The sequence below is a fragment of the Oncorhynchus gorbuscha genome, unplaced genomic scaffold, assembly GCF_021184085.1.
Source record: "Oncorhynchus gorbuscha isolate QuinsamMale2020 ecotype Even-year unplaced genomic scaffold, OgorEven_v1.0 Un_scaffold_1083, whole genome shotgun sequence".
NCBI classification, from domain to species: domain Eukaryota; kingdom Metazoa; phylum Chordata; class Actinopteri; order Salmoniformes; family Salmonidae; genus Oncorhynchus; species Oncorhynchus gorbuscha.
This window is the reverse complement of record NW_025745971.1, coordinates 1-22,526: the sequence shown is the minus strand read 5'-3', so window position 1 is coordinate 22,526 and position 22,526 is coordinate 1. Positions and strand designations below refer to the sequence as shown.

Here is a 22,526-nt window from a genome sequence, read left to right as displayed (position 1 = left end):
CTGGTTAATAGAAGTGATAAGGGATAGACTTCAGTCCATAGGGTCCTGGTTAATAGAAGTGATAAGGGATAGACTTCAGTCCATAGGGTTCTGGTTAATAGAAGTGTACTATATAGGGGATAGACTTCAGTCCATAGGATCCTGGTTAATAGAAGTGTACTATATAGGGGATAGACTTCAGTCCATAGGGTCCTGGTTAATAGAAGTGATAAGGGATAGACTTCAGTCCATAGGGTTCTGGTTAATAGAAGTGTACTATATAGGGGATAGACTTCAGTCCATAGGGTCCTGGTTAATAGAAGTGTACTATATAGGGGATAGACTTCAGTCCATAGGGTCCTGGTTAATAGAAGTGTTCTATATAGGGGATAGACTTCAGTCCATAGGGTCCTGGTTAATAGAAGTGTTCTATATAGGGGATAGACTTCAGTCCATAGGGTCCTGGTTAATAGAAGTGTACTATATAGGGGATAGACTTCAGTCCATAGGGTCCTGGTTAATAGAAGTGTACTATATAGGGGATAGACTTCAGTCCATAGGGTCCTGGTTAATAGAAGTGATAAGGGTTAGACTTCAGTCCATAGGGTTCTGGTTAATAGAAGTGTACTATATAGGGGATAGACTTCAGTCCATAGGGTTCTGGTTAATAGAAGTGTACTATATAGGGGATAGACTTCAGTCCATAGGGTCCTGGTTAATAGAAGTGTACTATATAGGGGATAGACTTCAGTCCATAGGGTCCTGGTTAATAGAAGTGATAAGGGTTAGACTTCAGTCCATAGGGTCCTGGTTAATAGAAGTGTACTATATAGGGGATAGACTTCAGTCCATAGGGTCCTGGTTAATAGAAGTGATAAGGGTTAGACTTCATTCCATAGGGTTCTGGTTAATAGAAGTGTACTATATAGGGATAGACTTCAGTCCATAGGGTTCTGGTTAATAGAAGTGTACTATATAGGGGATAGACTTCAGTCCATAGGATCCTGGTTAATAGAAGTGTACTATATAGGGGATAGACTTCAGTCCATAGGGTCCTGGTTAATAGAAGTGTACTATATAGGGGATAGACTTCAGTCCATAGGGTCCTGGTTAATAGAAGTGATAAGGGATAGACTTCAGTCCATAGGGTCCTGGTTAATAGAAGTGATACTAGTCCATAGGGTCCTGGTTAATAGAAGTGATAGGGATAGACTTCAGTCCATAGGGTTCTGGTTAATAGAAGTGTACTATATAGGGGATAGACTTCAGTCCATAGGATCCTGGTTAATAGAAGTGTACTATATAGGGGATAGACTTCAGTCCATAGGGTCCTGGTTAATAGAAGTGATAAGGGATAGACTTCAGTCCATAGGGTTCTGGTTAATAGAAGTGTACTATATAGGGGATAGACTTCAGTCCATAGGGTCCTGGTTAATAGAAGTGTACTATATAGGGGATAGACTTCAGTCCATAGGGTCCTGGTTAATAGAAATGTACTATATAGGGGATAGACTTCAGTCCATAGGGTCCTGGTTAATAGAAGTGATAAGGGTTAGACTTCAGTCCATAGGGTTCTGGTTAATAGAAGTGTACTATATAGGGGATAGACTTCAGTCCATAGGGTTCTGGTTAATAGAAGTGTACTATATAGGGGATAGACTTCAGTCCATAGGGTCCTGGTTAATAGAAGTGTACTATATAGGGGATAGACTTCAGTCCATAGGGTCCTGGTTAATAGAAGTGATAAGGGTTAGACTTCAGTCCATAGGGTCCTGGTTAATAGAAGTGTACTATATAGGGGATAGACTTCAGTCCATAGGGTCCTGGTTAATAGAAGTGATAAGGGTTAGACTTCATTCCATAGGGTTCTGGTTAATAGAAGTGTACTATATAGGGGATAGACTTCAGTCCATAGGGTTCTGGTTAATAGAAGTGTACTATATAGGGGATAGACTTCAGTCCATAGGATCCTGGTTAATAGAAGTGTACTATATAGGGGATAGACTTCAGTCCATAGGGTCCTGGTTAATAGAAGTGTACTATATAGGGGATAGACTTCAGTCCATAGGGTCCTGGTTAATAGAAGTGATAAGGGATAGACTTCAGTCCATAGGGTCCTGGTTAATAGAAGTGATAAGGGATAGACTTCAGTCCATAGGGTCCTGGTTAATAGAAGTGATAAGGGATAGACTTCAGTCCATAGGGTTCTGGTTAATAGAAGTGTACTATATAGGGGATAGACTTCAGTCCATAGGATCCTGGTTAATAGAAGTGTACTATATAGGGGATAGACTTCAGTCCATAGGGTCCTGGTTAATAGAAGTGATAAGGGATAGACTTCAGTCCATAGGGTCCTGGTTAATAGAAGTGATAAGGGATAGACTTCAGTCCATAGGGTCCTGGTTAATAGAAGTGATAAGGGATAGACTTCAGTTCATAGAGTCCTGGTTAATAGAAGTGATAAGGGTTAGACTTCAGTCCATAGGGTCCTGGTTAATAGAAGTGTACTATATAGGGGATAGACTTCAGTCCATAGGGCCCTGGTTAATAGAAGTGATAAGGGATAGACTTCAGTCCATAGAGTTCTGGTTAATAGAAGTGATAAGGGTTAGACTTCAGTCCATAGGGCCCTGGTTAATAGAAGTGTACTATATAGGGGATAGACTTCAGTCCATAGGGTTCTGGTTAATAGAAGTGATAAGGGATAGACTTCAGTCCATAGGGTTCTGGTTAATAGAAGTGTACTATATAGGGGATAGACTTCAGTCCATAGGGTCCTGGTTAATAGAAGTGATAAGGATAGACTTCAGTCCATAGGGCCCTGGTTAATAGAAGTGTACTATATAGGGGATAGACTTCAGTCCATAGGGTCCTGGTTAATAGAAGTGTACTATATAGGGATAGACTTCAGTCCATAGGGTCCTGGTTAATAGAAGTGTACTATATAGGGGATAGACTTCAGTCCATAGGGTCCTGGTTAATAGAAGTGATAAGGGTTAGACTTCAGTCCATAGGGTTCTGGTTAATAGAAGTGTACTATATAGGGGATAGACTTCAGTCCATAGGGTTCTGGTTAATAGAAGTGTACTATATAGGGGATAGACTTCAGTCCATAGGGTCCTGGTTAATAGAAGTGTACTATATAGGGGATAGACTTCAGTCCATAGGGTCCTGGTTAATAGAAGTGATAAGGGTTAGACTTCAGTCCATAGGGTCCTGGTTAATAGAAGTGTACTATATATGGGGGATAGACTTCAGTCCATAGGGTCCTGGTTAATAGAAGTGATAAGGGTTAGACTTCATTCCATAGGGTTCTGGTTAATAGAAGTGTACTATATAGGAGATAGACTTCAGTCCATAGGGTCCTGGTTAATAGAAGTGTACTATATAGGAGATAGACTTCAGTCCATAGGGTCCTGGTTAATAGAAGTGTACTATATAGGGGATAGACTTCAGTCCATAGGGTCCTGGTTAATAGAAGTGTACTATATAGGGGATAGACTTCAGTCCATAGGGTCCTGGTTAATAGAAGTGTTCTATATAGGGGATAGACTTCAGTCCATAGGGTCCTGGTTAATAGAAGTGTTCTATATAGGGGATAGACTTCAGTCCATAGGGTCCTGGTTAATAGAAGTGTACTATATAGGGGATAGACTTCAGTCCATAGGGTCCTGGTTAATAGAAGTGTACTATATAGGGGATAGACTTCAGTCCATAGGGTCCTGGTTAATAGAAGTGATAAGGGTTAGACTTCAGTCCATAGGGTTCTGGTTAATAGAAGTGTACTATATAGGGGATAGACTTCAGTCCATAGGGTTCTGGTTAATAGAAGTGTACTATATAGGGGATAGACTTCAGTCCATAGGGTCCTGGTTAATAGAAGTGTACTATATAGGGGATAGACTTCAGTCCATAGGGTCCTGGTTAATAGAAGTGATAAGGGTTAGACTTCAGTCCATAGGGTCCTGGTTAATAGAAGTGTACTATATAGGGGATAGACTTCAGTCCATAGGGTCCTGGTTAATAGAAGTGATAAGGGTTAGACTTCATTCCATAGGGTTCTGGTTAATAGAAGTGTACTATATAGGGGATAGACTTCAGTCCATAGGGTTCTGGTTAATAGAAGTGTACTATATAGGGGATAGACTTCAGTCCATAGGATCCTGGTTAATAGAAGTGTACTATATAGGGGATAGACTTCAGTCCATAGGGTCCTGGTTAATAGAAGTGTACTATATAGGGGATAGACTTCAGTCCATAGGGTCCTGGTTAATAGAAGTGATAAGGGATAGACTTCAGTCCATAGGGTCCTGGTTAATAGAAGTGATAAGGGATAGACTTCAGTCCATAGGGTCCTGGTTAATAGAAGTGATAAGGGATAGACTTCAGTCCATAGGGTTCTGGTTAATAGAAGTGTACTATATAGGGGATAGACTTCAGTCCATAGGATCCTGGTTAATAGAAGTGTACTATATAGGGGATAGACTTCAGTCCATAGGGTCCTGGTTAATAGAAGTGATAAGGGATAGACTTCAGTCCATAGGGTTCTGGTTAATAGAAGTGTACTATATAGGGGATAGACTTCAGTCCATAGGGTCCTGGTTAATAGAAGTGTACTATATAGGGGATAGACTTCAGTCCATATGGTCCTGGTTAATAGAAGTGTACTATATAGGGGATAGACTTCAGTCCATAGGGTCCTGGTTAATAGAAGTGATAAGGGTTAGACTTCAGTCCATAGGGTTCTGGTTAATAGAAGTGTACTATATAGGGGATAGACTTCAGTCCATAGGGTTCTGGTTAATAGAAGTGTACTATATAGGGGATAGACTTCAGTCCATAGGGTCCTGGTTAATAGAAGTGTACTATATAGGGGATAGACTTCAGTCCATAGGGTCCTGGTTAATAGAAGTGATAAGGGTTAGACTTCAGTCCATAGGGTCCTGGTTAATAGAAGTGTACTATATAGGGGATAGACTTCAGTCCATAGGGTCCTGGTTAATAGAAGTGATAAGGGTTAGACTTCATTCCATAGGGTTCTGGTTAATAGAAGTGTACTATATAGGGGATAGACTTCAGTCCATAGGGTTCTGGTTAATAGAAGTGTACTATATAGGGATAGACTTCAGTCCATAGGATCCTGGTTAATAGAAGTGTACTATATAGGGGATAGACTTCAGTCCATAGGGTCCTGGTTAATAGAAGTGTACTATATAGGGGATAGACTTCAGTCCATATGGTCCTGGTTAATAGAAGTGATAAGGGATAGACTTAGTCCATAGGGTCCTGGTTAATAGACTTCAGTCCATAGGGTTCTGGTTAATAGAAGTGTACTATATAGGGGATAGACTTCAGTCCATAGGATCCTGGTTAATAGAAGTGTACTATATAGGGGATAGACTTCAGTCCATAGGGTCCTGGTTAATAGAAGTGATAAGGGATAGACTTCAGTCCATAGGGTCCTGGTTAATAGAAGTGATAAGGGATAGACTTCAGTCCATAGGGTCCTGGTTAATAGAAGTGATAAGGGATAGACTTCAGTTCATAGAGTCCTGGTTAATAGAAGTGATAAGGGTTAGACTTCAGTCCATAGGGTCCTGGTTAATAGAAGTGTACTATATAGGGGATAGACTTCAGTCCATAGGGTCCTGGTTAATAGAAGTGATAAGGGTTAGACTTCAGTCCATAGGGTTCTGGTTAATAGAAGTGTACTATATAGGGGATAGACTTCAGTCCATAGGGTTCTGGTTAATAGAAGTGTACGATATAGGGGATAGACTTCAGTCCATAGGGTCCTGGTTAATAGAAGTGTACTATATAGGGGATAGACTTCAGTCCATAGGGTCCTGGTTAATAGAAGTGATAAGGGTTAGACTTCAGTCCATAGGGTCCTGGTTAATAGAAGTGTACTATATATGGGGATAGACTTCAGTCCATAGGGTCCTGGTTAATAGAAGTGATAAGGGTTAGACTTCATTCCATAGGGTTCTGGTTAATAGAAGTGTACTATATAGGAGATAGACTTCAGTCCATAGGGTCCTGGTTAATAGAAGTGTACTATATAGGAGATAGACTTCAGTCCATAGGGTCCTGGTTAATAGAAGTGTACTATATAGGGGATAGACTTCAGTCCATAGGGTCCTGGTTAATAGAAGTGTACTATATAGGGGATAGACTTCAGTCCATAGGGTCCTGGTTAATAGAAGTGTTCTATATAGGGGATAGACTTCAGTCCATAGGGTCCTGGTTAATAGAAGTGTTCTATATAGGGGATAGACTTCAGTCCATAGGGTCCTGGTTAATAGAAGTGTACTATATAGGGGATAGACTTCAGTCCATAGGGTCCTGGTTAATAGAAGTGTACTATATAGGGGATAGACTTCAGTCCATAGGGTCCTGGTTAATAGAAGTGATAAGGGTTAGACTTCAGTCCATAGGGTTCTGGTTAATAGAAGTGTACTATATAGGGGATAGACTTCAGTCCATAGGGTTCTGGTTAATAGAAGTGTACTATATAGGGGATAGACTTCAGTCCATAGGGTCCTGGTTAATAGAAGTGTACTATATAGGGGATAGACTTCAGTCCATAGGGTCCTGGTTAATAGAAGTGATAAGGGTTAGACTTCAGTCCATAGGGTCCTGGTTAATAGAAGTGTACTATATAGGGGATAGACTTCAGTCCATAGGGTCCTGGTTAATAGAAGTGATAAGGGTTAGACTTCATTCCATAGGGTTCTGGTTAATAGAAGTGTACTATATAGGGATAGACTTCAGTCCATAGGGTTCTGGTTAATAGAAGTGTACTATATAGGGGATAGACTTCAGTCCATAGGATCCTGGTTAATAGAAGTGTACTATATAGGGGATAGACTTCAGTCCATAGGGTCCTGGTTAATAGAAGTGTACTATATAGGGGATAGACTTCAGTCCATAGGGTCCTGGTTAATAGAAGTGATAAGGGATAGACTTCAGTCCATAGGGTCCTGGTTAATAGAAGTGATAAGGGATAGACTTCAGTCCATAGGGTCCTGGTTAATAGAAGTGATAAGGGATAGACTTCAGTCCATAGGGTTCTGGTTAATAGAAGTGTACTATATAGGGGATAGACTTCAGTCCATAGGATCCTGGTTAATAGAAGTGTACTATATAGGGGATAGACTTCAGTCCATAGGGTCCTGGTTAATAGAAGTGATAAGGGATAGACTTCAGTCCATAGGGTTCTGGTTAATAGAAGTGTACTATATAGGGGATAGACTTCAGTCCATAGGGTCCTGGTTAATAGAAGTGTACTATATAGGGGATAGACTTCAGTCCATAGGGTCCTGGTTAATAGAAGTGTACTATATAGGGGATAGACTTCAGTCCATAGGGTCCTGGTTAATAGAAGTGATAAGGGTTAGACTTCAGTCCATAGGGTTCTGGTTAATAGAAGTGTACTATATAGGGGATAGACTTCAGTCCATAGGGTTCTGGTTAATAGAAGTGTACTATATAGGGGATAGACTTCAGTCCATAGGGTCCTGGTTAATAGAAGTGTACTATATAGGGGATAGACTTCAGTCCATAGGGTCCTGGTTAATAGAAGTGATAAGGGTTAGACTTCAGTCCATAGGGTCCTGGTTAATAGAAGTGTACTATATAGGGGATAGACTTCAGTCCATAGGATCCTGGTTAATAGAAGTGTACTATATAGGGGATAGACTTCAGTCCATAGGGTCCTGGTTAATAGAAGTGTACTATATAGGGGATAGACTTCAGTCCATATGGTCCTGGTTAATAGAAGTGATAAGGGATAGACTTCAGTCCATAGGGTCCTGGTTAATAGAAGTGATAAGGGATAGACTTCAGTCCATAGGGTTCTGGTTAATAGAAGTGTACTATATAGGGGATAGACTTCAGTCCATAGGATCCTGGTTAATAGAAGTGTACTATATAGGGGATAGACTTCAGTCCATAGGGTCCTGGTTAATAGAAGTGATAAGGGATAGACTTCAGTCCATAGGGTCCTGGTTAATAGAAGTGATAAGGGATAGACTTCAGTCCATAGGGTCCTGGTTAATAGAAGTGATAAGGGATAGACTTCAGTTCATAGAGTCCTGGTTAATAGAAGTGATAAGGGTTAGACTTCAGTCCATAGGGTCCTGGTTAATAGAAGTGTACTATATAGGGGATAGACTTCAGTCCATAGGGTCCTGGTTAATAGAAGTGATAAGGGTTAGACTTCAGTCCATAGGGTTCTGGTTAATAGAAGTGTACTATATAGGGGATAGACTTCAGTCCATAGGGTTCTGGTTAATAGAAGTGTACGATATAGGGGATAGACTTCAGTCCATAGGGTCCTGGTTAATAGAAGTGTACTATATAGGGGATAGACTTCAGTCCATAGGGTCCTGGTTAATAGAAGTGATAAGGGTTAGACTTCAGTCCATAGGGTCCTGGTTAATAGAAGTGTACTATATATGGGGGATAGACTTCAGTCCATAGGGTCCTGGTTAATAGAAGTGATAAGGGTTAGACTTCATTCCATAGGGTTCTGGTTAATAGAAGTGTACTATATAGGAGATAGACTTCAGTCCATAGGGTCCTGGTTAATAGAAGTGTACTATATAGGAGATAGACTTCAGTCCATAGGGTCCTGGTTAATAGAAGTGTACTATATAGGGGATAGACTTCAGTCCATAGGGTCCTGGTTAATAGAAGTGTACTATATAGGGGATAGACTTCAGTCCATAGGGTCCTGGTTAATAGAAGTGTTCTATATAGGGGATAGACTTCAGTCCATAGGGTCCTGGTTAATAGAAGTGTTCTATATAGGGGATAGACTTCAGTCCATAGGGTCCTGGTTAATAGAAGTGTACTATATAGGGGATAGACTTCAGTCCATAGGGTCCTGGTTAATAGAAGTGTACTATATAGGGGATAGACTTCAGTCCATAGGGTCCTGGTTAATAGAAGTGATAAGGGTTAGACTTCAGTCCATAGGGTTCTGGTTAATAGAAGTGTACTATATAGGGGATAGACTTCAGTCCATAGGGTTCTGGTTAATAGAAGTGTACTATATAGGGGATAGACTTCAGTCCATAGGGTCCTGGTTAATAGAAGTGTACTATATAGGGGATAGACTTCAGTCCATAGGGTCCTGGTTAATAGAAGTGATAAGGGTTAGACTTCAGTCCATAGGGTCCTGGTTAATAGAAGTGTACTATATAGGGGATAGACTTCAGTCCATAGGGTCCTGGTTAATAGAAGTGATAAGGGTTAGACTTCATTCCATAGGGTTCTGGTTAATAGAAGTGTACTATATAGGGGATAGACTTCAGTCCATAGGGTTCTGGTTAATAGAAGTGTACTATATAGGGGATAGACTTCAGTCCATAGGATCCTGGTTAATAGAAGTGTACTATATAGGGGATAGACTTCAGTCCATAGGGTCCTGGTTAATAGAAGTGTACTATATAGGGGATAGACTTCAGTCCATAGGGTCCTGGTTAATAGAAGTGATAAGGGATAGACTTCAGTCCATAGGGTCCTGGTTAATAGAAGTGATAAGGGATAGACTTCAGTCCATAGGGTCCTGGTTAATAGAAGTGATAAGGGATAGACTTCAGTCCATAGGGTTCTGGTTAATAGAAGTGTACTATATAGGGGATAGACTTCAGTCCATAGGATCCTGGTTAATAGAAGTGTACTATATAGGGGATAGACTTCAGTCCATAGGGTCCTGGTTAATAGAAGTGATAAGGGATAGACTTCAGTCCATAGGGTTCTGGTTAATAGAAGTGTACTATATAGGGGATAGACTTCAGTCCATAGGGTCCTGGTTAATAGAAGTGTACTATATAGGGGATAGACTTCAGTCCATAGGGTCCTGGTTAATAGAAGTGTACTATATAGGGGATAGACTTCAGTCCATAGGGTCCTGGTTAATAGAAGTGATAAGGGTTAGACTTCAGTCCATAGGGTTCTGGTTAATAGAAGTGTACTATATAGGGGATAGACTTCAGTCCATAGGGTTCTGGTTAATAGAAGTGTACTATATAGGGGATAGACTTCAGTCCATAGGGTCCTGGTTAATAGAAGTGTACTATATAGGGGATAGACTTCAGTCCATAGGGTCCTGGTTAATAGAAGTGATAAGGGTTAGACTTCAGTCCATAGGGTCCTGGTTAATAGAAGTGTACTATATAGGGGATAGACTTCAGTCCATAGGGTCCTGGTTAATAGAAGTGATAAGGGTTAGACTTCATTCCATAGGGTTCTGGTTAATAGAAGTGTACTATATAGGGGATAGACTTCAGTCCATAGGGTTCTGGTTAATAGAAGTGTACTATATAGGGGATAGACTTCAGTCCATAGGATCCTGGTTAATAGAAGTGTACTATATAGGGGATAGACTTCAGTCCATAGGGTCCTGGTTAATAGAAGTGATAAGGGATAGACTTCAGTCCATAGGGTCCTGGTTAATAGAAGTGATAAGGGATAGACTTCAGTCCATAGGGTTCTGGTTAATAGAAGTGTACTATATAGGGGATAGACTTCAGTCCATAGGATCCTGGTTAATAGAAGTGTACTATATAGGGGATAGACTTCAGTCCATAGGGTCCTGGTTAATAGAAGTGATAAGGGATAGACTTCAGTCCATAGGGTCCTGGTTAATAGAAGTGATAAGGGATAGACTTCAGTCCATAGGGTCCTGGTTAATAGAAGTGATAAGGGATAGACTTCAGTTCATAGAGTCCTGGTTAATAGAAGTGATAAGGGTTAGACTTCAGTCCATAGGGTCCTGGTTAATAGAAGTGTACTATATAGGGGATAGACTTCAGTCCATAGGGCCCTGGTTAATAGAAGTGATAAGGGATAGACTTCAGTCCATAGAGTTCTGGTTAATAGAAGTGATAAGGGTTAGACTTCAGTCCATAGGGCCCTGGTTAATAGAAGTGTACTATATAGGGGATAGACTTCAGTCCATAGGGTTCTGGTTAATAGAAGTGATAAGGGATAGACTTCAGTCCATAGGGTTCTGGTTAATAGAAGTGTACTATATAGGGGATAGACTTCAGTCCATAGGGTCCTGGTTAATAGAAGTGATAAGGGATAGACTTCAGTCCATAGGGCCCTGGTTAATAGAAGTGTACTATATAGGGGATAGACTTCAGTCCATAGGGCCCTGGTTAATAGAAGTGTACTATATAGGGGATAGACTTCAGTCCATAGGGTCCTGGTTAATAGAAGTGATAAGGGTTAGACTTCAGTCCATAGGGTTCTGGTTAATAGAAGTGTACTATATAGGGGATAGACTTCAGTCCATAGGGTTCTGGTTAATAGAAGTGTACGATATAGGGGATAGACTTCAGTCCATAGGGTCCTGGTTAATAGAAGTGTACTATATAGGGGATAGACTTCAGTCCATAGGGTCCTGGTTAATAGAAGTGATAAGGGTTAGACTTCAGTCCATAGGGTCCTGGTTAATAGAAGTGTACTATATATGGGGGATAGACTTCAGTCCATAGGGTCCTGGTTAATAGAAGTGATAAGGGTTAGACTTCATTCCATAGGGTTCTGGTTAATAGAAGTGTACTATATAGGGGATAGACTTCAGTCCATAGGGTTCTGGTTAATAGAAGTGTACTATATAGGGGATAGACTTCAGTCCATAGGATCCTGGTTAATAGATGTGTACTATATAGGGGATAGACTTCAGTCCATAGGGTCCTGGTTAATAGAAGTGTACTATATAGGGGATAGACTTCAGTCCATAGGGTCCTGGTTAATAGAAGTGATAAGGGATAGACTTCAGTCCATAGGGTCCTGGTTAATAGAAGTGATAAGGGATAGACTTCAGTCCATAGGGTCCTGGTTAATAGAAGTGTACTATATATGGGGGATAGACTTCAGTCCATAGGGTCCTGGTTAATAGAAGTGATAAGGGTTAGACTTCATTCCATAGGGTTCTGGTTAATAGAAGTGTACTATATAGGGGATAGACTTCAGTCCATAGGGTTCTGGTTAATAGATGTGTACTATATAGGGGATAGACTTCAGTCCATAGGATCCTGGTTAATAGATGTGTACTATATAGGGGATAGACTTCAGTCCATAGGGTCCTGGTTAATAGAAGTGTACTATATAGGGGATAGACTTCAGTCCATAGGGTCCTGGTTAATAGAAGTGATAAGGGATAGACTTCAGTCCATAGGGTCCTGGTTAATAGAAGTGATAAGGGATAGACTTCAGTCCATAGGGTCCTGGTTAATAGAAGTGATAAGGGATAGACTTCAGTCCATAGGGTTCTGGTTAATAGAAGTGTACTATATAGGGGATAGACTTCAGTCCATAGGGTCCTGGTTAATAGAAGTGTACTACATAGGGGATATACTTCAGTCCATAGGGTTCTGGTTAATAGAAGTGTACTATATAGGGGATAGACTTCAGTCCATAGGGTCCTGGTTAATAGAAGTGATAAGGGATAGACTTCAGTCCATAGGGTCCTGGTTAATAGAAGTGATAAGGGATAGACTTCAGTCCATAGGGTCCTGGTTAATAGAAGTGATAAGGGATAGACTTCAGTCCATAGAGTCCTGGTTAATAGAAGTGATAAGGGTTAGACTTCAGTCCATAGGGTCCTGGTTAATAGAAGTGTACTATATAGGGGATAGACTTCAGTCCATAGGGCCCTGGTTAATAGAAGTGATAAGGGATAGACTTCAGTCCATAGAGTTCTGGTTAATAGAAGTGATAAGGGTTAGACTTCAGTCCATAGGGCCCTGGTTAATAGAAGTGTACTATATAGGGGATAGACTTCAGTCCATAGGGTTCTGGTTAATAGAAGTGATAAGGGATAGACTTCAGTCCATAGGGTTCTGGTTAATAGAAGTGTACTATATAGGGGATAGACTTCAGTCCATAGGGTCCTGGTTAATAGAAGTGATAAGGGATAGACTTCAGTCCATAGGGCCCTGGTTAATAGAAGTGTACTATATAGGGGATAGACTTCAGTCCATAGGGCCCTGGTTAATAGAAGTGTACTATATAGGAGATAGACTTCAGTCCATAGGGTCCTGGTTAATAGAAGTGTACTATATAGGGGATAGACTTCAGTCCATAGGGTCCTGGTTAATAGAAGTGTACTATATAGGGGATAGACTTCAGTCCATAGGGCCCTGGTTAATAGAAGTGTACTATATAGGGGATAGACTTCAGTCCATAGGGTCCTGGTTAATAGAAGTGTACTATATAGGAGATAGACTTCAGTCCATAGGGTCCTGGTTAATAGAAGTGATAAGGGATAGACTTCAGTCCATAGGGTCCTGGTTAATAGAAGTGTACTATATAGGGGATAGACTTCAGTCCATAGGGTCCTGGTTAATAGAAGTGTATTATATAGGGGATAGACTTCAGTCCATAGGGTCCTGGTTAATAGAAGTGTATTATATAGGGGATAGACTTCAGTCCATAGGGTCCTGGTTAATAGAAGTGTACTATATAGGAGATAGACTTCAGTCCATAGGGTCCTGGTTAATAGAAGTGTACTATATAGGGGATAGACTTCAGTCCATAGGGTCCTGGTTAATAGAAGTGTACTATATAGGGGATAGACTTCAGTCCATAGGGCCCTGGTTAATAGAAGTGTACTATATAGGGGATAGACTTCAGTCCATAGGGTCCTGGTTAATAGAAGTGTACTATATAGGAGATAGACTTCAGTCCATAGGGTCCTGGTTAATAGAAGTGATAAGGGATAGACTTCAGTCCATAGGGTCCTGGTTAATAGAAGTGTACTATATAGGGGATAGACTTCAGTCCATAGGGTCCTGGTTAATAGAAGTGTATTATATAGGGGATAGACTTCAGTCCATAGGGTCCTGGTTAATAGAAGTGTATTATATAGGGGATAGACTTCAGTCCATAGGGTCCTGGTTAATAGAAGTGTATTATATAGGGGATAGACTTCAGTCCATAGGGTCCTGGTTAATAGAAGTGTACTATATAGGGGATAGACTTCAGTCCATAGGGTCCTGGTTAATAGAAGTGTATTATATAGGGGATAGACTTCAGTCCATAGGGTCCTGGTTAATAGAAGTGTATTATATAGGGGATAGACTTCAGTCCATAGGGTCCTGGTTAATAGAAGTGTACTATATAGTTGCTGTTTGAGACGTGATCCAGGTTTTATTTCTGTCCTCTGCCCAGGGGGATAAGATCCCGGTCCGTTGGACAGCTCCCGAGGCCATCACCTACAGGAAGTTCTCTTCAGCCTCCGACGTCTGGAGCTACGGCATCGTCATGTGGGAAGTGATGTCGTACGGGAGAGACCTTACTGGGAGATGTCCAATCAGGATGTGAGTTATAATGTTCTGTTATTCCCTCTTGTCCAATCAGGGTGTGAGTTATGGTGTTCTGTTATTCCCTCTTGTCCAATCAGGATGTGAGTTCTAATGTTCTGTTATTCCCTCTTGTCCAATCAGGATGTGAGTTCTAATGTTCTGTTATTCCCTCTTGTCCAATCAGGATGTGAGTTCTAATGTTCTGTTATTCCCTCTTGTCCAATCAGGATGTGAGTTCTAAGGTTCTGTTATTCCCTCTTGTCCAATCAGGATGTGAGTTATGGTGTTCTATGGCCAAATCCCAAATGGACCCTTGGTCACTCTGACAAGATCTGACAGGTGTTAGCATTATGGTAATAGTAGATCTATCCTGCTCTCTGATAGGCTAGGCGGAAGTTTCATCGTGATTTGAAAATCTATATGGTCACTCCATGCTGACAAGTTCTGAGTGAAAAGGTGTTCGTCTTTGCCCTTTTGACCTGAGTGTAACCTGTGACCTCTTCCCTGGCAGGTGACCCTGTCTATAGAGGAGGGTTACCGTCTCCCTGTCCCCATGGACTGTCCTGTGGTTCTACATTACAGGTGATCCTGTCTATAGAGGAGGGTTACCGTCTCCCTGTCCCCACGGACTGTCCTGTGGTTCTACATTACAGGTGATCCTGTCTATAGAGGAGGGTTACCGTCTCCCTGTCCCCATGGACTGTCCTGTGGTTCTACATTACAGGTGATCCTGTCTATAGAGGAGGGTCACCGTCTCCCTGTCCCCATGGACTGTCCTGTGGTTCTACATTACAGGTGATCCTGTCTATAGAGGAGGGTTACCGTCTCCCTGTCCCCACGGACTGTCCTGTGGTTCTACATTACAGGTGATCCTGTCTATAGAGGAGGGTTACCGTCTCCCTGTCCCCACGGACTGTCCTGTGGTTCTACATTACAGGTGATCCTGTCTATAGAGGAGGGTTACCGTCTCCCTGTCCCCACGGACTGTCCTGTGGTTCTACATTACAGGTGATCCTGTCTATAGAGGAGGGTTACCGTCTCCCTGTCCCCACGGACTGTCCTGTGGTTCTACATTACAGGTGATCCTGTCTATAGAGGAGGGTTACCGTCTCCCTGTCCCCATGGACTGTCCTGTGGTTCTACATTACAGGTGATCCTGTCTATAGAGGAGGGTTACCGTCTCCCTGTCCCCACGGACTGTCCTGTGGTTCTACATTACAGGTGATCCTGTCTATAGAGGAGGGTTACCGTCTCCCTGTCCCCACGGACTGTCCTGTGGTTCTACATTACAGGTGATCCTGTCTATAGAGGAGGGTTACCGTCTCCCTGTCCCCATGGACTGTCCTGTGGTTCTACATTACAGGTGATCCTGTCTATAGAGGAGGGTTACCGTCTCCCTGTCCCCATGGACTGTCCTGTGGTTCTACATTACAGGTGATCCTGTCTATAGAGGAGGGTTACCGTCTCCCTGTCCCCATGGACTGTCCTGTGGTTCTACATTACAGGTGATCCTGTCTATAGAGGAGGGTTACCGTCTCCCTGTCCCCACGGACTGTCCTGTGGTTCTACATTACAGGTGATCCTGTCTATAGAGGAGGGTTACCGTCTCCCTGTCCCCACGGACTGTCCTGTGGTTCTACATTACAGGTGATCCTGTCTATAGAGGAGGGTTACCGTCTCCCTGTCCCCATGGACTGTCCTGTGGTTCTACATTACAGGTGATCCTGTCTATAGAGGAGGGTTACCGTCTCCCTGTCCCCATGGACTGTCCTGGGGTTCTACATTACAGGTCATCCTGTCTATAGAGGAGGGTTACCGTCTCCCTGTCCCCACGGACTGTCCTGTGGTTCTACATTACAGGTGATCCTGTCTATAGAGGAGGGTTACCGTCTCCCTGTCCCCACGGACTGTCCTGTGGTTCTACATTACAGGTGATCCTGTCTATAGAGGAGGGTTACCGTCTCCCTGTCCCCACGGACTGTCCTGTGGTTCTACATTACAGGTGATCCTGTCTATAGAGGAGGGTTACCGTCTCCCTGTCCCCACGGACTGTCCTGGGGTTCTACATTACAGGTCATCCTGTCTATAGAGGAGGGTTACCGTCTCCCTGTCCCCATGGACTGTCCTGTGGTTCTACATTACAGGTGATCCTGTCTATAGAGGAGGGTTACCGTCTCCCTGTCCCCATGGACTGTCCTGTGGTTCTACATTACAGGTGATCCTGTCTATAGAGGAGGGTTACCGTCTCCCTGTCCCCATGGACTGTCCTGTGGTTCTACATTACAGGTGATCCTGTCTATAGAGGAGGGTTACCGTCTCCCTGTCCCCATGGACTGTCCTGTGGTTCTACATTACAGGTGATCCTGTCTATAGAGGAGGGTTACCGTCTCCCTGTCCCCATGGACTGTCCTGGGGTTCTACATTACAGGTCATCCTGTCTATAGAGGAGGGTTACCGTCTCCCTGTCCCCATGGACTGTCCTATGGTTCTACATTACAGGTGATCCTGTCTATAGAGGAGGGTTACCGTCTCCCTGTTCTCATGGACTGTCCTGTGGTTCTACATTACAGGTGATCCTGTCTATAGAGGAGGGTTACCGTCTCCCTGTCCCCATGGACTGTCCTGTGGTTCTACATTACAGGTGATCCTGTCTATAGAGGAGGGTTACCGTCTCCCTGTCCCCATGGACTGTCCTGTGGTTCTACATTACAGGTGATCCTGTCTATAGAGGAGGGTTACCGTCTCCCTGTCCCCATGGACTGTCCTGTGGTTCTACATTACAGGTGATCCTGTCTATAGAGGAGGGTTACCGTCTCCCTGTCCCCATGGACTGTCCTGTGGTTCTACATTACAGGTGATCCTGTCTATAGATGAGGGTTACCGTCTCCCTGTCCCCATGGACTGTCCTGGGGTTCTGCATTACAGGTGATCCTGTCTATAGAGGAGGGTTACCGTCTCCCTGTCCCCATGGACTGTCCTGTGGTTCTACATTACAGGTGATCCTGTCTATAGAGGAGGGTTACCGTCTCCTGTCCCCATGGACTGTCCTGTGGTTCTACATTACAGGTGATCCTGTCTATAGAGGAGGGTTACCGTCTCCCTGTCCCCATGGACTGTCCTGTGGTTCTACATTACAGGTGATCCTGTCTATAGAGGAGGGTTACCGTCTCCCTGTCCCCATGGACTGTCCTGTGGTTCTACATTACAGGTGATCCTGTCTATAGAGGAGGGTTACCGTCTCCCTGTCCCCACGGACTGTCCTGTGGTTCTACATTACAGGTGATCCTGTCTATAGAGGAGGGTTACCGTCTCCCTGTCCCCACGGACTGTCCTGTGGTTCTACATTACAGGTGATCCTGTCTATAGAGGAGGGTTACCGTCTCCCTGTCCCCACGGACTGTCCTGTGGTTCTACATTACAGGTGATCCTGTCTATAGAGGAGGGTTACCGTCTCCTGTCCCCATGGACTGTCCTATGGTTCTACATTACAGGTGATCCTGTCTATAGAGGAGGGTTACCGTCTCCCTGTCCCCATGGACTGTCCTGTGGTTCTACATTACAGGTGATCCTGTCTATAGAGGAGGGTTACCGTCTCCCTGTCCCCATGGACTGTCCTGTGGTTCTACATTACAGGTGATCCTGTCTATAGAGGAGGGTTACCGTCTCCCTGTCCCCATGGACTGTCCTGTGGTTCTACATTACAGGTGATCCTGTCTATAGAGGAGGGTTACCGTCTCCCTGTCCCCATGGACTGTCCTGTGGTTCTACATTACAGGTGATCCTGTCTATAGAGGAGGGTTACCGTCTCCCTGTCCCCATGGACTGTCCTGTGGTTCTACATTACAGGTGATCCTGTCTATAGATGAGGGTTACCGTCTCCCCTGTCCCCATGGACTGTCCTGGGGTTCTGCATTACAGGTGATCCTGTCTATAGAGGAGGGTTACCGTCTCCTGTCCCCATGGACTGTCCTGTGGTTCTACATTACAGGTGATCCTGTCTATAGAGGAGGGTTACCGTCTCCTGTCCCCATGGACTGTCCTGTGGTTCTACATTACAGGTGATCCTGTCTATAGAGGAGGGTTACCGTCTCCCTGTCCCCATGGACTGTCCTGTGGTTCTACATTACAGGTGATCCTGTCTATAGAGGAGGGTTACCGTCTCCCTGTCCCCATGGACTGTCCTGTGGTTCTACATTACAGGTGATCCTGTCAATAGAGGAGGGTTACCGTCTCCCTGTCCCCATGGACTGTCATGTGGTTCTACATTACAGGTGATCTTGTCTATAGAGGAGGTTTACCGTCTCCCAGTCCCCATGGACTGTCCTGTGGTTCTACATTACAGGTGATCCTGTCTATAGAGGAGGGTTACCGTCTCCCTGTCCCCATGGACTGTCCTGTGGTTCTACATTACAGGTGATCCTGTCTATAGAGGAGGGTTACCGTCTCCCTGTCCCCATGGACTGTCCTGTGGTTCTACATTACAGGTGATCCTGTCTATAGAGGAGGGTTACCGTCTCCCTATCCCCACGGACTGTCCTGGGGTTCTACATTACAGGTGATCCTGTCTATAGATGAGGGTTACCGTCTCCCTGTCCCCATGGACTGTCCTGTGGTTCTACATTACAGGTGATCCTGTCTATAGAGGAGGGTTACCGTCTCCCTGTCCCCACGGACTGTCCTGTGGTTCTACATTACAGGTGATCCTGTCTATAGAGGAGGGTTACCGTCTCCCTGTCCCCACGGACTGTCCTGTGGTTCTACATTACAGGTGATCCTGTCTATAGAGGAGGGTTACCGTCTCCCTGTCCCCATGGACTGTCCTGTGGTTCTACATTACAGGTGATCCTGTCTATAGAGGAGGGTTACCGTCTCCCTGTCCCCAGGGACTGTCCTGTGGTTCTACATTACAGGTGATCCTGTCTATAGAGGAGGGTTACCGTCTCCCTGTCCCCATGGACTGTCCTGTGGTTCTACATTACAGGTGATCCTGTCTATAGAGGAGGGTTACCGTCTCCCTGTCCCCACGGACTGTCCTGTGGTTCTACATTACAGGTGATCCTGTCTATAGAGGAGGGTTACCGTCTCCCTGTCCCCACGGACTGTCCTGTGGTTCTACATTACAGGTGATCCTGTCTATAGAGGAGGGTTACCGTCTCCCTGTCCCCACGGACTGTCCTGTGGTTCTACATTACAGGTGATCCTGTCTATAGAGGAGGGTTACCGTCTCCTGTCCCCACGGACTGTCCTGCGGTTCTACATTACAGGTCATCCTGTCTATAGAGGAGGGTTACCGTCTCCTGTCCCCATGGACTGTCCTGTGGTTCTACATTACAGGTGATCCTGTCTATAGAGGAGGGTTACCGTCTCCTGTCCCCATGGACTGTCCTGTGGTTCTACATTACAGGTGATCCTGTCTATAGAGGAGGGTTACCGTCTCCCTGTCCCCATGGACTGTCCTGTGGTTCTACATTACAGGTGATCCTGTCTATAGAGGAGGGTTACCGTCTCCCTGTCCCCATGGACTGTCCTGTGGTTCTACATTACAGGTGATCCTGTCTATAGAGGAGGGTTACCGTCTCCCTGTCCCCATGGACTGTCCTGGGGTTCTACATTACAGGTCATCCTGTCTATAGAGGAGGGTTACCGTCTCCCTGTCCCCATGGACTGTCCTATGGTTCTACATTACAGGTGATCCTGTCTATAGAGGAGGGTTACCGTCTCCCTGTCCCCATGGACTGTCCTGTGGTTCTACATTACAGGTGATCCTGTCTATAGAAGAGGGTTACCGTCTCCCTGTCCCCATGGACTGTCCTGTGGTTCTACATTACAGGTGATCCTGTCTATAGAGGAGGGTTACCGTCTCCCTGTCCCCATGGACTGTCCTGTGGTTCTACATTACAGGTGATCCTGTCTATAGAGGAGGGTTACCGTCTCCCTGTCCCCATGGACTGTCCTGTGGTTCTACATTACAGGTGATCCTGTCTATAGAGGAGGGTTACCGTCTCCCTGTCCCCATGGACTGTCCTGTGGTTCTACATTACAGGTGATCCTGTCTATAGATGAGGGTTACCGTCTCCCTGTCCCCATGGACTGTCCTGGGGTTCTGCATTACAGGTGATCCTGTCTATAGAGGAGGGTTACCGTCTCCTGTCCCCATGGACTGTCCTGTGGTTCTACATTACAGGTGATCCTGTCTATAGAGGAGGGTTACCGTCTCCCTGTCCCCATGGACTGTCCTGTGGTTCTACATTACAGGTGATCCTGTCTATAGAGGAGGGTTACCGTCTCCTGTCCCCATGGACTGTCCTGTGGTTCTACATTACAGGTGATCCTGTCTATAGAGGAGGGTTACCGTCTCCCTGTCCCCATGGACTGTCCTGTGGTTCTACATTACAGGTGATCCTGTCAATAGAGGAGGGTTACCGTCTCCCTGTCCCCATGGACTGTCCTGTGGTTCTACATTACAGGTGATCCTGTCTATAGAGGAGGGTTACCGTCTCCCTGTCCCCATGGACTGTCCTGTGGTTCTACATTACAGGTGATCCTGTCTATAGAGGAGGGTTACCGTCTCCCTGTCCCCATGGACTGTCCTGTGGTTCTACATTACAGGTGATCCTGTCTATAGAGGAGGGTTACCGTCTCCCTGTCCCCATGGACTGTCCTGTGGTTCTACATTACAGGTGATCCTGTCTATAGAGGAGGGTTACCGTCTCCTGTCCCCACGGACTGTCCTGGGTTCTACATTACAGGTGATCCTGTCTATAGATGAGGGTTACCGTCTCCTGTCCCCCGGACTGTCCTGTGGTTCTACATTACAGGTGATCCTGTCTATAGAGGAGGGTTACCGTCTCCTGTCCCCACGGACTGTCCTGTGGTTCTACATTACAGGTGATCCTGTCTATAGAGGAGGGTTACCGTCTCCCTGTCCCCATGGACTGTCCTGTGGTTCTACATTACAGGTGATCCTGTCTATAGAGGAGGGTTACCGTCTCCCTGTCCCCATGGACTGTCCTGTGGTTCTACATTACAGGTGATCCTGTCTATAGAGGAGGGTTACCGTCTCCCTGTCCCCACGGACTGTCCTGTGGTTCTACATTACAGGTGATCCTGTCTATAGAGGAGGGTTACCGTCTCCTGTCCCCACGGACTGTCCTGTGGTTCTACATTACAGGTGATCCTGTCTATAGAGGAGGGTTACCGTCTCCCTGTCCCCATGGACTGTCCTGTGGTTCTACATTACAGGTGATCCTGTCTATAGAGGAGGGTTACCGTCTCCCTGTCCCCACGGACTGTCCTGTGGTTCTACATTACAGGTGATCCTGTCTATAGAGGAGGGTTACCGTCTCCCTGTCCCCACGGACTGTCCTGTGGTTCTACATTACAGGTGATCCTGTCTATAGAGGAGGGTTACCGTCTCCCTGTCCCCATGGACTGTCCTGTGGTTCTACATTACAGGTGATCCTGTCTATAGATGAGGGTTACCGTCTCCCTGTCCCCAAGGACTGTCCTGTGGTTCTACATTACAGGTGATCCTGTCTATAGAGGAGGGTTACCGTCTCCCTGTCCCCATGGACTGTCCTGTGGTTCTACATTACAGGTGATCCTGTCTATAGAGGAGGGTTACCGTCTCCCTGTCCCCATGGACTGTCCTGTGGTTCTACATTACAGGTGATCCTGTCTATAGAGGAGGGTTACCGTCTCCCTGTCCCCATGGACTGTCCTGTGGTTCTACATTACAGGTGATCCTGTCTACAGAGGAGGGTTACCGTCTCCCTGTCCCCATGGACTGTCCTGTGGTTCTACATTACAGGTGATCCTGTCTATAGAGGAGGGTTACCGTCTCCCTGTCCCCATGGACTGTCCTGTGGTTCTACATTACAGGTGATCCTGTCTATAGAGGAGGGTTACCGTCTCCCTGTCCCCATGGACTGTCCTGTGGTTCTACATTACAGGTGATCCTGTCTATAGAGGAGGGTTACCGTCTCCCTGTCCCCATGGACTGTCCTGTGGTTCTACATTACAGGTGATCCTGTCTATAGAGGAGGGTTACCGTCTCCCTGTCCCCATGGACTGTCCTGGGGTTCTGCACCAGTTGATGCTTCACTGCTGGCAGAAGGAGAGAGGGCAGAGACCTCACTTCAACAGCCTGGTCTCCTTCCTGGATAAACTCATCAGGAACCCCACTAGTCTACTGACACTGGTGGACAACAGGTAACCCCTGAC

The 22,526-nt window shown here is 44.9% G+C and overlaps 1 pseudogene; it reads left to right on the top strand.

The window, feature by feature from the left end:
* LOC124021198 overlaps positions 1-22,514 on the top strand; it is a 135,939-nt pseudogene extending 113,425 nt beyond the window's left edge.
* Positions 22,515-22,526: the final 12 nt, after the last annotated feature.